General features: G+C 38.1%; 1 non-coding gene across 1 annotated transcript; it reads right to left on the reverse strand.

Annotated features, from left to right (window-relative positions):
* Positions 1 to 11,763: 11,763 nt before the first annotated feature.
* LOC131621177 (small nucleolar RNA R71) lies at positions 11,764 to 11,870 on the reverse strand. Its single transcript, XR_009289504.1, has one exon. It is a non-coding gene; the product is annotated as a small nucleolar RNA R71 (small nucleolar RNA).
* Positions 11,871 to 15,876: the final 4,006 nt, after the last annotated feature.

Below are 15,876 nucleotides of genomic sequence, written 5' to 3' on the forward strand. Positions count from 1 at the left end.
TTTCCCAAAGTTGCATGCGTCGACCTACTCCTTCCATGCGTTGACGCATTCCCCTTTTTCACCTGAGGTTGCAAAAGCTGAATGAGTCGACCTGAAGGGTCAGCGTGCGCATACCCGAGATTTCCCCAAAGTTCCATGCGTCGACCTATGCATGTAATGCATCGACGCATTCACTCCTTACTTGGAATCTTTCAGAATCAGCTTGCAATAGGTCGACCTATCGCATCCATGAGTCGACCTATTGATGTCTTGTGGTCAAAGATACTTGTCTTGGTTGCATTTGCTCGGTTTCTTAGATTCCATTTGGGTTGTAGTTGATTCACAATGTTTTGACGTCATGAAAACTACACCTTTCTCTCACATACTCCCCCTTTTTGATGATGGCAAAACTTGTGAATCTTTGCAACAAAAATTTGAATCTTTGTGTCGAGGCATTGCTTAACCGAGGTTCTTGATCCCCCTTTCTGTATGCTCCCCCTATCTTGGTGCATGTGTTTTCCATTTCTTGCTGATTCACTCAGTTTTCTCCCCCTTTGACAACATCAAAAAGAGATAGATAGCATTATACATATATGGTGGAATAACATAGTTCAGTTTTGATCATTTCTAAGCCCTTTTGCAATCATAATCATAATGCATTCATTCACATAAAACAATGCTAAATGACAAAATAAACGGCAAAATAACATAAATAGCTAAACGGGAATAAGCACATAGCTTAATTCAAATCCTTACACAAACACAAAGTACGGTGGAATTATGTCTAGCGGAAGATAAAAATAAGTCACAAAATACACATATTTCAACTTTACCATAGTGATACATTACCATGAAGTAAGTTTTAAGGTTGAAACGATATTACCTTTAATACAAGGGAGATGAGAAAATCGCCCTCACATAACCTTATACCTTTTTGCATCAACCGGCTTACCATGTTCATTTCAACTTTTCATTTTTGTATAAAATTTAAGGAGCTCTCATTCTTTACCGTGTTGTCACTCCTTTTAACATATCTTCTAGAATGTTCTCCATTGGGTTGTCCTTAGTGTATTTTACAAGCGAAATGAATATTGCTCTCCTTACTTGATTTTGTCTTCCACTTTTTCTTTAGATCCTTGATCCACATCCTCTTCATTTTTCTCGAGTGAGAGGAATTCTTTCTCTTTCTTAAGCCAGGCACATGGATCTTTGAGGACGCACCCATTTATGGCACACCATCCTAACTTGTAATCACCGTGGGTTACAAATCCTTTCTTCTTAGCCACAAAGTCAAAGAATAAGGATAAGTTACCCGTCATATGTCTTGAGCCAGTGGATGGCTCAAGACATTCCACCTACAATTTTAAACAAGGGAAATAGGTACCCAATTTTCATTGGGTCCTTGTGTGTGAGTGAAACAAAGGTTGCTCTTGGGAGTCCATTTGAAAATGCCTTTGGGAACCATGAACCTCCTAAAGCGACATTTTTTAATGGTATGTCCCCTTTTGCAACAATATAGACATCTTGAGTTTGAGTAGTCATCACATTTACTAGATTGATCTTTTATCACATAGGTGTATCATTGATACGAATTTATCATACTATTTTTGAAATGTGATCGATCAATAGCATATGTGATTTTAGGTTGTGAGGCCTTATCTAATTTGGCTTTGATAGTTTTAACTTCTTTTTGCCAAATGTGACATGTTTCACATCCTCCCCACTTAAACCAAGGACCTTTGTCAACAACGCTTGTGTCTTTGATACTTTTGATCATAGATTCCTTGAGAGTTTCTAATTCCTTTTCGGAATCGGAAACTTTCTTTTCAAGGTATTTAAAAATTCTTTTATTTGAAGCTAAGCGTTGAAATGCTTCCTTAGCTTCATGATGCAAAGTATCAAAGGCATGCTTTAATTCAAAATAAGACATAGCATCAACATTATTATATTTATCATGACTTACAATCTTTTTCTTCTTTTGATGTGCCATGAGACATAGGTTGACGATTTCCTCTTCATCGCTTGAGCTTTCTTTGCTAGATGAGTCACTATCACTTTCCCAAGCGATGTAGGCTCTTCTTCCTTTTGATTGCTTCTTTTGAGGTTTACTTTCGGTCTTATCTTTCTTTAGTGAAGGGCAATCCGGTTTGTAATGACCGGGTTTTCCACAATTGTAACAAGATCCTCTAGGTTTGGTCTTCTTGTACTCATCTTGCTTGTTAGACTTTGATTGACGTCTATAATCAACTAGATTGTTGTCCGAGTGCTTAATTTCATTCTTTCGAAGATACTTGTTGTACCTTCTTACGAATAATCCCATATCTTCATCCGGACTTTCATCTTCATCACTAGACTCACTATCACATGTATCTTTGGTGGATGACTTAGAACTTGAAGCCTTTAAAGAGATGGACTTATTTTCCGTGTCCTTTGAATTTTCTTTCTTTTCTTTCTTTTCGTGCTTGTTTAGGTTCATGAGGTCTTGCTCATGTTCTTCAAGCTTTCCGAATAAGGCTGTGAGATCCAACGTAGTAAGATCATTGGATTCTTTGATTGCCGTGACCTTCGGTTGCCATTCCCTACTAAGACATCTCAAAACTTTGTTAGTAGCTACGGCATTGGGAGTAATATGTCCCAATGTGTGTAATCGATTTATAATGTGATAAAATCTCTTTTGCATCTCCGCAATGGTTTCACCATGCTTCATATGAAAGAGATCAAAATCTTGCGTTAAGGTATTGATTCTAGCTAGCTTAACATCATTAGTTCCTTCATGGGAGACTTGTAATGCATCCCACATTGCCTTAGCCGTTTGGCAATGCGACACACGAAAGTACTCATCGACCCCTAAGGAAGCTATAATCATGTTTCTAGCTCTCCAATCATACCCGTAATTCTTTTCATCTTTTTCATCCCATTGTGCTTGAGGTTTAGGTCTTGTGATGCCAGCATCGTTGGTTATGGTGATAGCCATAGGACCATTGACGATGACATCCCAAATTTTCCTATCAACGGAGTTGATATGAATGCACATACAGTCTTTCCAATAACTATAGTTTTCTCCAGTGAAAACAGGCGCTTTAGTATACGCCCCTTTTTGACCGTTCTCCATTTTCTAAAAAGTTATATCAAGCACTAGAATGAACCGGAGCTCTGATACCACTTGTTAGACGATAGGACTGGTCTAGAGGGGGGGTGAATAGACCACCTTTTTCGACATAAGAAAATTTTAGCTATTTGAAACGTGACTTCCCTGAATCACTTAATCGTCTAAGATGATTATGTTATCGGGGACCAGATATGTGCTATAAACCAAACGGATGAGAATGACAAGTGATGAATTACGTTTTAACGAATATCTCGATTATCTCAATTACACATTATATGGTATATTACTCACAATGAACGTTTTCACTAAAATATGAATAAAAATGTGATTGAGTAATTATATCGAACACTTGGTGATCGATATTTTACTTAACCTTAGTTTTTGTTCAATAATGGAAATAAACGAAAACAAGTGAAAATGCGATAAAGTAAAAGCGATAAGGAACACGATATTTGTTTAGGCAGTTCCTCTATCGTCCTCGCAGGAGTACGTATGCCCCTAATTTCAATTGAAATTAGGAAAGTTTTTATTTAATTGCAAAATTTTTAACAAGGAAATAAAGTACCAATCACCAACTACAACAATGCAGTAAAATTGAAATACACTTCGATCCTTCCCTTGATTCGAGTCGAACCAAGTCGATGTCTAATCTTCACGATTAAGACCCTGATCGTTTCTTTCTCAATCCTCCGGTTGTAGCAAGTTTGTTGAGTAGATCTTCAATCTCTCAAACCCTTATGCACAGCTGAATTGTTACCAAAGCAAATCGATCGTCAAAAACCTTTGAACACAAATTCTTCGATGAGGAAGGAAAAACCCTAAGGTTTTATACAAGAAACACCCTCAACACTCTTCACTCGAACAAGATGAATGTCTACCGTCGAATCTCAAACAAGACAAACTCTACCATCGAACCTTATCAACACACGTTCCTTACTTCGATCGAGAAAGATGATTATGTGTGATTCTCGATCAATAAGCGAAAGGTTGAAGATGAGAAGATGCTGAGTCTATATTTCACGTTTCTTGTTATTTTTGCCATAGAATGATCACTTGAGTATTTATACCACACTTAATACATAACCAATTTGAACACAACATAAAAACCAATTTAAGAAGCGACAGGTCGACCTGCTCTCTGCATAGGTCGACCTATTGAGTTTGTTGCACCTGAAAATGAGGGATGTGAGACACTTGCGTCGACCTGAAGGGTCGGCGTGCGCATACCCGAGATTTCCCAAAGTTGCATGCGTCGACCTACTCCTTCCATGCGTCGACGCATTCCCCTTTTTCACCTGAGGTTGCAAAAGCTGAATGAGTCGACCTGAAGGGTCAGCGTGCGCATACCCGAGATTTCCCCAAAGTTCCATGCGTCGACCTATGCATGTAATGCGTCGACGCATTCACTCCTTACTTGGAATCTTTCATAATCAACTTGCAATAGGTCGACCTATTGCATCCATGAATCGACCTATTGATGTCTTGTGGTCAAAGATACTTGTCTTGGTTGCATTTGCTCGGTTTCTTAGATTCCATTTGGGTTGTAGTTGATTCACAATGTTTTGACGTCATGAAAACTACACCTTGCCCTCACATGAAATAGCGTATCTTTTGATCTGTGAATCCTTTCTTAGTGTCGTTTTGGGCGTTGTACAAGTAATTAAATGTTTTATATGATGAATGATGAATATGGGCAATGGCCGAATTTATTCTTTAAAACTCGATTTAATTACTTGATGAGAATTGAACATTGTGTGCATATGAAATAGGTGTGACAATGTATTTGATGTGATGATGAATTGGTTGTGATTATTATTATGATTGTGATGAATGCATGACTATTTGAATGATGTTGAAAACATGTACGTACTTATTCGGTGATGTGGTGTTGAGATGAGTTGTTCATCGTGATTCGGTGATGTTTTAAGTATGTTATGTGTGTTTCATTCATTCATATGCATTCGGTGATGGATCCCGGTGATGTTTGGATCGATGGTGGACATAATTCCCATTGTGCAGAATTTGTGTCGGTGGGCCGTATCTCGATGAGGCGTAGACCGGTCAGATGGATTAATTCTACAGTTTATTGGCACCACATGCATAGTGTCAGTTGTGTCATGTGCATTTTGTCATTTCGTGATTGTATGTATTTCTGTGTTATGTGTCGTAATCTATTATTGTATGAATTGATGAATAATAGATGTGAATCTGAATATGTATATTTGGGTGAATGGTATATTGATCACACTGAATCGCACTATGTTTCTGGCTCGAATATCACATGTTTTCCTTAGTTTTTATTATCGTTTTCTTATATTATGCTTTTATTTCCTTTGTTTTCAGGATTCTTGACCTTTCGGAGCCTTTAGTGAAGAAACGAGCCAAAACGCCAAGAAACCAGGGCTTTTCAAGAAGATTTGTACTTGTGGCGTTCTCACGATCATGTCCGTTGCTGACCACCGCGACCAAGGTACCCTCCTTGGTAGAACACGAGAGCTACAAGCGGCAAGTGCCGTTTTGACAGAGAGGATGGAGTAGCTAGCATTGGGAAGAGAGCGCCGCCGTCGTAGTCGTAGCCGTCGTTCCGACCGTACCGACCAAGACGGTGAGGGAGCTAGTGGCCCCCACTAGCATTTCAGATACCTCCTACCTGCCTTATCTTGGAACATAGGGGACAATGTCCGATTTAAGTGTGGGAGGAGCATTTATCGCTTTCACTTCCTGCTTTCATTTCCCTTCAGTATGTTTTTGCTTTCTTAGTTAATAATAAAATGCATGTGATAGACGAGTCCTTATGCGTAGTGTATACCCTTTCCCCCACCCTTAGACTTACAAAAATTTATTTTCCAAAGGAAATTATGGTTGTTTTTAAGGATTTGGGCTACGAGACAGGTTCTAGATAGGTTTGTTTTATCTTAGGTACTAGTTTTTTTCGAAAAAAATTGTTATCGTTTTAGCACCTTAAGCCTTATGAAATAGTTAGATTAGACCCCCTTTAATTCCATTATGCTTTGACTGTAAATAAATTGTACATATAGGTCCTTAAATAGTATATCTTAGCAGTCGGCTCCGGCCTAAGCATGCTCTAAGTATAGGATCGATGAATATAAGTGAATGATCTCTATTTTTGCCTAAAAAAGTAAAAAAAAATATATATATACGTGTGCAACTATGAGTTGGGCGATCCTCACAAGATTATTTAACTCGAGATTGTTGTAAGCACCGATAAAAACAAAGAAAAAAAATTATAAAAGGAACACCCGTTGTAGTTGGTCCAGAGGTATCTGGTGCTGGACTTGGTAGGGAGGACTACGGTCCGATCCCCTGCAACTTCAAGTGGGTGATATAAAAGGGGTTACACCAACTCTTGTACGAGAGCCCCGTTACTTGAGATCAGAGTCACTAAGCGGTCACTATACCATGAGTACGTACGAATAACGGGCTTAATGTGATTGCACCTGAATGAAAAAGGACCTCATACCGAAAAGAGTCTTAGCATAGTAGAATTTTAGGGGCCAGTCTGCATACTTATGAGGCTTATGTTCGCATTCTTGCGTTTAGTGTTACCGTGATACCTTAGTTCGGATAACTAGTGCCTAGTAACACACCTTTACACGAACTTAGAAGCCTTCTTTGCCCAAAACCTGTAAACACCAGAACTTCCCTTCATCTACTTTTAAGAGTTGTTGCTTGAGGACAAGCAAGAGTCTAAGTGTGGGAGGATTTGATCACACTAAATCGCACTATTTTTATGGCTCGAATATCACATGTTTTCCTTAGTTTTTATTATCGTTTTCTTGTATTGTGCTTGTATTTCCTTTGGTTTCAGGATTCTTGACCTTTCGGAGCCTTTAGTGAAGAAACGAGCCAAAACGCCATGAAACCAGGGCTTTTCAAGAAGATTTCTACTTGTGGCGTTCTGCACCGCGCCGACCATAGGGGACGCGATGACGTGGCCCACTTCATGATGGAGCCAACTGCCACGATCTCACGATCATGTCCGTTGCTGACCACCGCGCTCGCGGCCTTCACAAAAAGACTCCCGCTTAGGGGTGTTCGTGGTGCGGTTTGGGCAGTTTTGACGAAAAAAATCATACGAACCGCGAGAGAAAAAATCGTGCGGTTTGGTTTGGTTCGGTTGGTTTTTAAAAAAAATCCGAACCAAACTAAACCAAACTAATACGGTTTGGATCGGTTCGGTTGGTTCGGTTTTTTACAAATATTTTATTGAACCATACATATACATATAGATGACAACATAACATTATATTTAGAAACTCATAGACTATCAAATAACAACAAAACTCGTTATATTTTGACAACAACTTTCTATTTAATATGTAAAAATTAAATTAGACAAAAGTGAAATAATAAACATAAAATAATAGTATAAAACAATATAAAAATTATTAAAATGAAACAAAAAAATAGAAGAGACGAGAGACTAGTGAAGGTGAAAAAGAAAAAACAAAAGAGTTGAGAGATTAGAGAAGAAAATGTGCGATAAAAACAAAACTAAAATAGGGAACATTTGCATAAAAACGAGAAGGTGAAAAAGAAAGAATATAAGATAGTAGAGATTATAGAAAAAGAGGAAAGATGTATGTGGCAAAGAAGACGCGATAATGCTATTAGAGATTTGAGAAGATTTGCACTAAAATCATGCGTAAGAATGATAAAATTATTCGTAATCATAAGGCTTAGGTGTAATAGATTTAAGTTTGGATTGGATGTGAGTTAAGTAAAAGTTAGGTTGTAACATAATACGGTTTGATTCGGTTTGGTTCGGTTTACAAAATACAAACCGCAAACCAAACCGAACCGTGCGGTTTTGTTAAAAGATGACCCAAACTAATCCGAACCAAATGTAGTTTTTTGCAGGTTCGGTTTGGTTTGGTTTGGTTTGCGGTTTTCTATTGGGTTGGTTTGGTTTTGAACACCCCTACCCCCGCTCAAAAGGAGTTGAGGGGCACTCATGTCTTTACGCTGATCCAAAATCCACTATATATAGTTTAGTTTTTCATTTTCGGTTTTTCATCCAAGTTTAGTACAAACTTAAGCCATATACTATCAGTTTCTGTAAAGTAGCAACCTCTTCACATCGGGGAGTTACTACGGTGTATATTGAGTTGAAATCGAGTTTTGGAGCACTTTGGTTGAAGTTTATCATACCAGCCTTCACTTTGTATCAAGATTCATTATCTGATCGGAGTAAGGTTCAATTTACTTGCTTTATTTATTTTCTTGCTCTTACTATAGTCTACACGTTTTATAGATTCTAAACGCACTTACCATAGTCTACACATTTTATAGACTCTAAACGCACTTACCATAGTCTACACGTTTTATAGACTCTAAACGCACTTATCATAGTCTACATGTGTTATAGACTCGCAATTACTATGTCTGGCTAAATCATAAAGGTTTGAATGTAATGATTGTGATCATGCCTGTGTTCTAATTATCATGTTAGTAAAAATGCTCTGGGGATGTTTTACTTTTAATATAAGTCAAATTGTGCTTACAATATTTATTGGGTAAGATCGAAAGCCGTCCATATCAAAGATAGACTTAATTATTGTTTAACCAAGCAAAATAAGCGAAAGCGATTTGGTTGGTTAAATAGGAATCATTAATAGAAAACAATTTTTGAAACTATTTTCGGACGCGTTTGTAGGTTTGAAATATGACTCTTGGTCAAAAGCCAAGAGTCTCTTTAAGTTAATCTTTCCAAGTAAAATCACTTTTCTGTTAAGTCAAAACTATCAATTTCTTAAAAATAGATTTACTGCTTTAACGCGGAAGGCACCCTTTATATGTGACAATAAAGGAAGTTAAATTAAAGAGTAAATTCGGTTCTTAGTAGCCAAAAGCTACAAATTCCTGTTAAATTGATTCTTTGCTACAAATAGAAAATACTGCCCCATGAGTCGTTACATTTATACATGTCTAGAACATAGTCTAGTTTCATGATTTACATTCCAACCTATCGCTCTAATCTGTTATTCACTTCGCACACTCACCTTGTTGCACTGCACTCACTACAATATTACTATTCACCTTAGATAAGCACCTTAACAATAAAGTCGATAGATTGACAATTGGTCTCTGTGGTTCGATAATCTTATATATTACTTCGATAGGCTGTGCACTTGCAGTTCTATATTTAGGCTATACGTTACAGACCCATCATATATTATGATGCCTGTTTCTAATGAATTGCATAATATTTACTAACTGCGAATGAGACTCACCCTTACATGTTGTCATTTTCAGATTGAGGAGTGGCAACATTAGTGCTTGGTGAGGATGACTCGTAGAGTTTATCCGTTTATGTTGGATTGTGTCGGTCATGCTCTGATCTTGTAATACTGGGGAACGATAGTTTTATAGTTTTGTGAGATTACTCTATTTTATTTGGGTTGGATTATATTTCCATTGGTTGTATTTGACGATGTTTCTTATTCCGCTGTGATAAACATGATTATGTTTTGGTGAACCATTTCTTAATGAAACATGACTTTGACCTTAGTTGGTTTATTTGTTTTAAATAATTGTGGCACCCTTGTGTATATGTTTTTACTCTGATTATTTATTTAAATTTCTGCGGGGTTTAGAAGGGTGTTATAGGTCTCAATGGTAGTGGGCTGACCCACTTTGCTTACAGCGCCAAAGGACGGGCGTCTCCACTCACTCTTTCTAATTGCACCTGCCCTTCGTCAAAAGCCCAAAACATACTGCTTGACGTCCGTCAAGGTTTGAGGCATGGTGCATGCCACTCGTCACGCCCTTGTTACTTGCGTTGTGACGTTCGTCACATGGTTCTTGTAATTGGGCCAAGGGCTCACGTTGGCTGCTTTCTTTCATTTTGTATTTTTGCTACTTTTTAAACCCTTATTTCTTCATTTCTTCACAAAGTCTTTGATTAGTTAAATATCTGCAAAATGAATAAATATTAGTGTAATACCAATATAAAATAAATCAATTAAAATAAAATAGGGAAATAGTTGATGTAAATCAAGCTAAAAATACGATACATTTAAGTGTTATCAGGTATCATCTATTACATAATAACACATCTAAATCATCAAAATTCATCGTATCATCATCAAACCTTCATAACAAAATTCCCAAAAACCCAATCATTCAGTTATCAATCATTTAAGCCATTCATGATAATCTAAATAAACTCCCCATACCTTAGCTTGAAGCTTGCTATCAAATCATCTCCTTGTTCTACAATTTCTCTTTGCCTCTCTATGCCCCAGCTCTTGCTTGACTCTGTAACACCCCATATTTTCTGTTTATTAATTTAATTTGGATTTAAATTAATTATTTGGAATTTTGGTATTTTAATTTGGATTTAACTGGAAAATTATGGAATAAGAGCTATTGGGCTTAAGGTGTGATGTTAGTAAAAGAGGGGTGCTATTTGGTTATGCCTTTTACTAAGTTGTGTTCATTTTATTTTATTTTTCATAAAATAAGAAAATAGTCAATTGGGATAAAAAGAGGAACACGTGAAAGAGTAGAGAAGGGAAGAAGAATCTTCTTGAACTTCAATCGAAGGTAAGGGGAGACTCTTCCTTTTAGTATCTATTATGTGATTGTAGGTAATAAGACTGATTAGGATATTATTTGATTCAATTGGTTGTATTGGGATTATTAGGTGTGGGAATGAAATAGTTTAGGGGAATTGATGATGTTGCATAAAATTATGAATGGAAAATGTATTTTTATGGTGTTTGATGATGTGTGATAATGTCTGTGATGTTTTTAAACCTTTATGTGATGTTTGGAATGCATTTTGGGTGGAGAATGGGTGAGATTGCAGGCCTATTACAGAGATGAAAATTCTGCATAATCGCATGCCCGCTAAGCGGGTGCTGTTTTATTTTCCTGAAATTGTTGAGTCCGCTAAGCGGAGGTCCCAACGTAGTTCTCTTCTGTGACGAGTCGCTGGTGGGTCGCTGAGCGGACCCTGTTGTGCAGAAAATTTTCTTAACTTCGAAATTGCGTACCTTTTGATCCGTGTACTATTTTTATGTGTCGTTTTGGGCATTGCAAAGTTAATTAAATGTTTTATAATATAAAATATAAGTATGGTAAGTGGCCGACTTTATTTCTAAAACTCTATTTAATTGCTTTGGTGGAATGAAACATTATGCAAATATGTGGATTGCGGATAAGACAATGTAATGTTGTGGTGGTGAATGAATTATGATTTGCTATGTTTAATTAATGAGTGACATGATTGAATGATTGCGGAACATGGGCATACTTGTTGGTGGCGATAATGGTGAGTTATGAGAAAATGTATTTCATCAGATCGGTGATGTGTAAGTATGTCATATGTGTGTGCATTCATTCATACATCATTTAATAACGGAATCCCGGTGACATATGGATTTGTGGTGGACATAATTCCCATTGTGTGGAATTTGTGTCGGTGGGGTCATATCTCGGTGATGATTAGATCGGTCGGGTGGATTAAGTCCACGGTTTATTGGTACCACATGTATAGTGTCAGTTGGTCCATATGCATATTGATATAACATGATTGAATGAGTTTTCAATGTTATATTTCAGTAATATAATTGTTGGTATGATTGCTTGATGATTGTTTGAAAATCTGAGCCTTTCTTGCCCGATATTTCCCACCGAGTACGACCGTTGTCCTTAGGAACCTGATCACTAGTTTCACTCAATACCAGGGCGAATAACTCTTTGATGCCTGGGAAAGATATAAAGAACTTTTGAGATTCTGTCCGCACCATGGCCTAGAGCAATGGTTAATCATACACACCTTCTATAATGGACTCCATTATAATACGAAAATGTCTATTGACGCTCCCGCTGGCGGAGTGTTAATGAACAAACCTTATCCCGACGCTTGTGCCCTGATAGAGGACATGGCCCAAAACCACGCCCAATGGGGGATAGAACGAGCAATGGTAGAGAAAAAGGAGAGCCATGGAGGAAAGCATGAAAGTCGAAAACATGTCTCAAAACCCTATCACAGTGACAGCAATCCAATCGGAGTGCGAGCTCTGTGGAATTCAAGGACATCAAATCGTTGATTGTAACCTTTTGAACGATTCTAGCTCAGACCAAGTTAACTATACCCAAGGAAATCCTTTCTCGAACACATACAATCCTGGATGGAGGAATCACCAGAATATCTCCTACAAGAACAACAATCCTATCCAAAATTCCGGATCTTCGAGACCCCAAGGATTCCAAACACAAAAACAAAACCAACCTATGCAAGTTGTGCCACCAAGACCGAACCTTAAAGAAACCATAAACACCTTTATCCAGAGTCAAACTCAGCAAAATAAGGAGTTTATGAACCAACATATTCACACAAACGAGTTAGTTACTCAACTGGAAACCAAGTTTGACCAGATGATGACCCACACCAAAATGCTTGAAACCCAGATTTCACAAGTTGCTCAAACTACCTCTGCACAAGTTGTACCTGGAGGACAGTTACCTGGACAAACCCAATCTAATCCCAAAGGGACAGCAAATTCCACCACCCTAAGAAGTGGAACCGCTTATGAAGGACCGAAAAATCCTAACCTAAGCTCATCAGAAAAACCTAAGGAAGATGCTGAACCTAAAGACCAGGAAGAGAAGCCAGAGAAACCCGAAGAGCAATCAAAACCGGAGGTAGAAAATCACACACCACAACCTTACAAGCCACCCATTCCATTTCCACAAAGATTGAAAAACACCAAAATGGAAAACCAATTCCAAAAGTTCATTAAGGTAATAGAGAAACTCCACGTAGAAATCCCTTTTACCGAAGCAATAACCTAGATACCATCATATGCTAAGTTCTTGAAGGGTATTTTGTCCAACAAACGAAGACTCGACGATCCCAAACCTTTAGAATGTCATTCCATATCCGAGAATAAACTTGCCAAGAAAGACAAAGATCCTGGAAGTTTTTCTATCCCTTGCGTCCTAGGAAATCATATGATAGAGAAAGCACTTTTGGACCTAGGAGCGAGCGTAAGTCTGATGCCCTTAGCTGTCTGTAAGAGGTTAAAACTAGGAGAGCCTCAACCTACTAAGATGTCGTTACAATTAGCTGATAGATCCGTTAAATACCCCATGGTTATTCTGGAAGACATACCTGTCAAGATTGGTCAGTTATACATTCCGACCGATTTCGTAGTTATGGATATCAAAGAAGATGATGACATCCCAATCCTTCTAGGTAGACCATTATTATCAACCGCTGGAGCTATAATAGATGTTAAGAAAGGGAAGCTGGCTTTTAAGGTAGGGGATGAAAAGATCGAGTTCATTCTATCAAAATTTCTAATGGCACCAGTGATTGGAGATGCGTGTTATGCCATCAACGTCATCGATGACTGCATAAATGATCTCAGCAATTCCTTAATCAGATTGCCTTCTACCCCCATTTTAGAGGATGACGGATTCAAGAGTATGGAACCTTACGTTGATGACAACCTTTTTGAATGCTTAGCACTTACCCCCGACCCTATGCCGTGCACCAAGAAACCTACCATAGAACTTAAGGAACTACCCAAGAATCTAAGATATGAGTTTTTGTACGAGGATATGAATTGACCTGTCATAATAAGCGTTACTCTGAACCAAATCAAAACAAACCATCTCCTAGATACCTTGCGAAAATATCCCTCAGCCTTAGGATACAAAGTCTCTGATTTAAAGAGGATAAGCCCGTCCGTATGCATGCATCGGATTCTGCTAGAGGAAAATTCGAAAACCTCAAGAGAGCATCAGAGAAGAATAAACCCTATCATGAATGATGTTGTAAAGAAAAAGGTCCTTAAGTTATTAGAAGCTGGCATCATCTACCAGATTTCGGATAGTGAGTGGGTAAGCCCCGTCTATGTGGTACCAAAGAAAGGAGGTATCACTATCGTGGAAAATGAGAAAGGTGAGCGTGTAGCAAAGAGGACCGAAGGAGGATGGCGCATGTGTATAGATTACAGAAAATTGAACAAGGGGACTAGGAAAGACCACTTTCCTCTTACATTTATAGATCAGATGCTTGAGCGTCTAGCTAGACACTCATATTTCTGTTATCTTGATGGATACTCTGGCTTTTTCCAAATCCCTATTCTCCCGGAGGATCAAGAGAAAACCACATTTACTTTCCCTTATGGAACATTCACTTACAGACGAATGCCCTTTGGGCTTTGTAATGCGCCCTCCACTTTCCAACGCTGTATGATGTCAATTTTCGCAGACTATCTCGATGGAATTATGAAGGTATTTATGAATGATTTTTCGGTGTGTGGACTTGACTTTAACAACTTCCTGTCGAATCTAGAGAAAATCTTAGAACGGTGCGTGGAAGTACACCTTGTGCTGAATTGGGAGAAGTGTCATTTCATGGTGAACGAAGGGATAGTTTTAGGACACATCATCTCCAAGAGAGGCATAGAAGTTGACAAGGCCAAGATAGAAGTAATAGAAAACCTAAACCCACCTAAGACCGTTAGGGAAGTAAGAAGTTTTCTAGGTCATACTGGATTCTATCGACGCTTCATCAAGAACTTTTCTGGAATAACTAAACCCTTAACAAACCTGTTGATGAAAGATGTCGAGTTTGAATTTGATCAAAAATGTCTTGAGGCCTTTGAAGTTTTAAAGCAAGCACTGATTTCAGCGCCCATCATACAACCCCCTAATTGGACGCAACCCTTTGAAATCATGTGTGATGCAAGCGATTTCGCTGTAGGAGCCGTGTTAGGGAAAAGAAAAGATAAGAAACTGCATGTCATCTACTATGCTAGTAGAACCCTAGACGTTGCCCAGCATAATTATACAACCACAAAAACGGAATTGCTAGCCGTTGTATTTGCTATCGATAAGTTCCGGTCCTATTTAGTAGGAGCCAAGATAATAGTATACACTGACCACGCTGCAATCCGATACCTGTTAAGTAAGAAGGATGCTAAGCCTAGATTGCTCAGATGGGTTCTTCTACTCCAAGAATTTTACCTTGATATTAAAGATAAAAAGGGAATAGAGAACTTAGTTGCTGACCACCTCTCTAGGTTAGAACAACTTAAACCCGAACTAATACCTATAGATGATCACTCCACCTATGAAAGACTAGTAGCTGGTGAAGGATAGAAAAACACTTAGAAAGGGGGGGTTTAAATAAGTGTAGTCTAAAAACTTGAATGTTAAAAACAATTTGCACAATTATTTTTATCCTGGTTCGTTGTTAACTAAACTACTCCAGTCCACCCCCTTGGAGTGATTTACCTCACCTGAGGATTTAGTCCACTAATCGCAATAGATTACAATGGTTTTCCACTTAGCCCACGACTAAGTCTTCTAGAGTATCCTGATCACAACCTGATCGCTCTAGGAACAAATGCTTAGACACAAGCTAAGACTTTCTAGAGTATCCTGACCACCACGTGATCACTCTAGTTACAACTGCTTAGACACAAGCTAAGACTTCCTAGAGTATCCTGATCACACTTGATCACTCTAGTTACTTACAAATTAATCTAATCAATTCTAAGAGTATTACAATGCTTCTGAAAATCTATAATCACAACAGTGATATTTCTCTTAAAGTTTAAGCTTAATCTCACTAATATATTACAACAGCAATGTAGTGAGCTTTGATGAAGATGAAGTTTGTGAGCTTTGATTTGAACAGCGTTTCAGCAAGTTTGTATCAGCAGATTCGGTGACCTTGCTTCTCATCAGAACTTCATATTTATAGGCACTTGAGAAGACGACCGTTGGGAGCATTTAATGAT

The sequence above is a fragment of the Vicia villosa genome, linkage group LG7 (assembly GCF_029867415.1).
Source record: "Vicia villosa cultivar HV-30 ecotype Madison, WI linkage group LG7, Vvil1.0, whole genome shotgun sequence".
Lineage (NCBI taxonomy): Eukaryota > Viridiplantae > Streptophyta > Magnoliopsida > Fabales > Fabaceae > Vicia > Vicia villosa.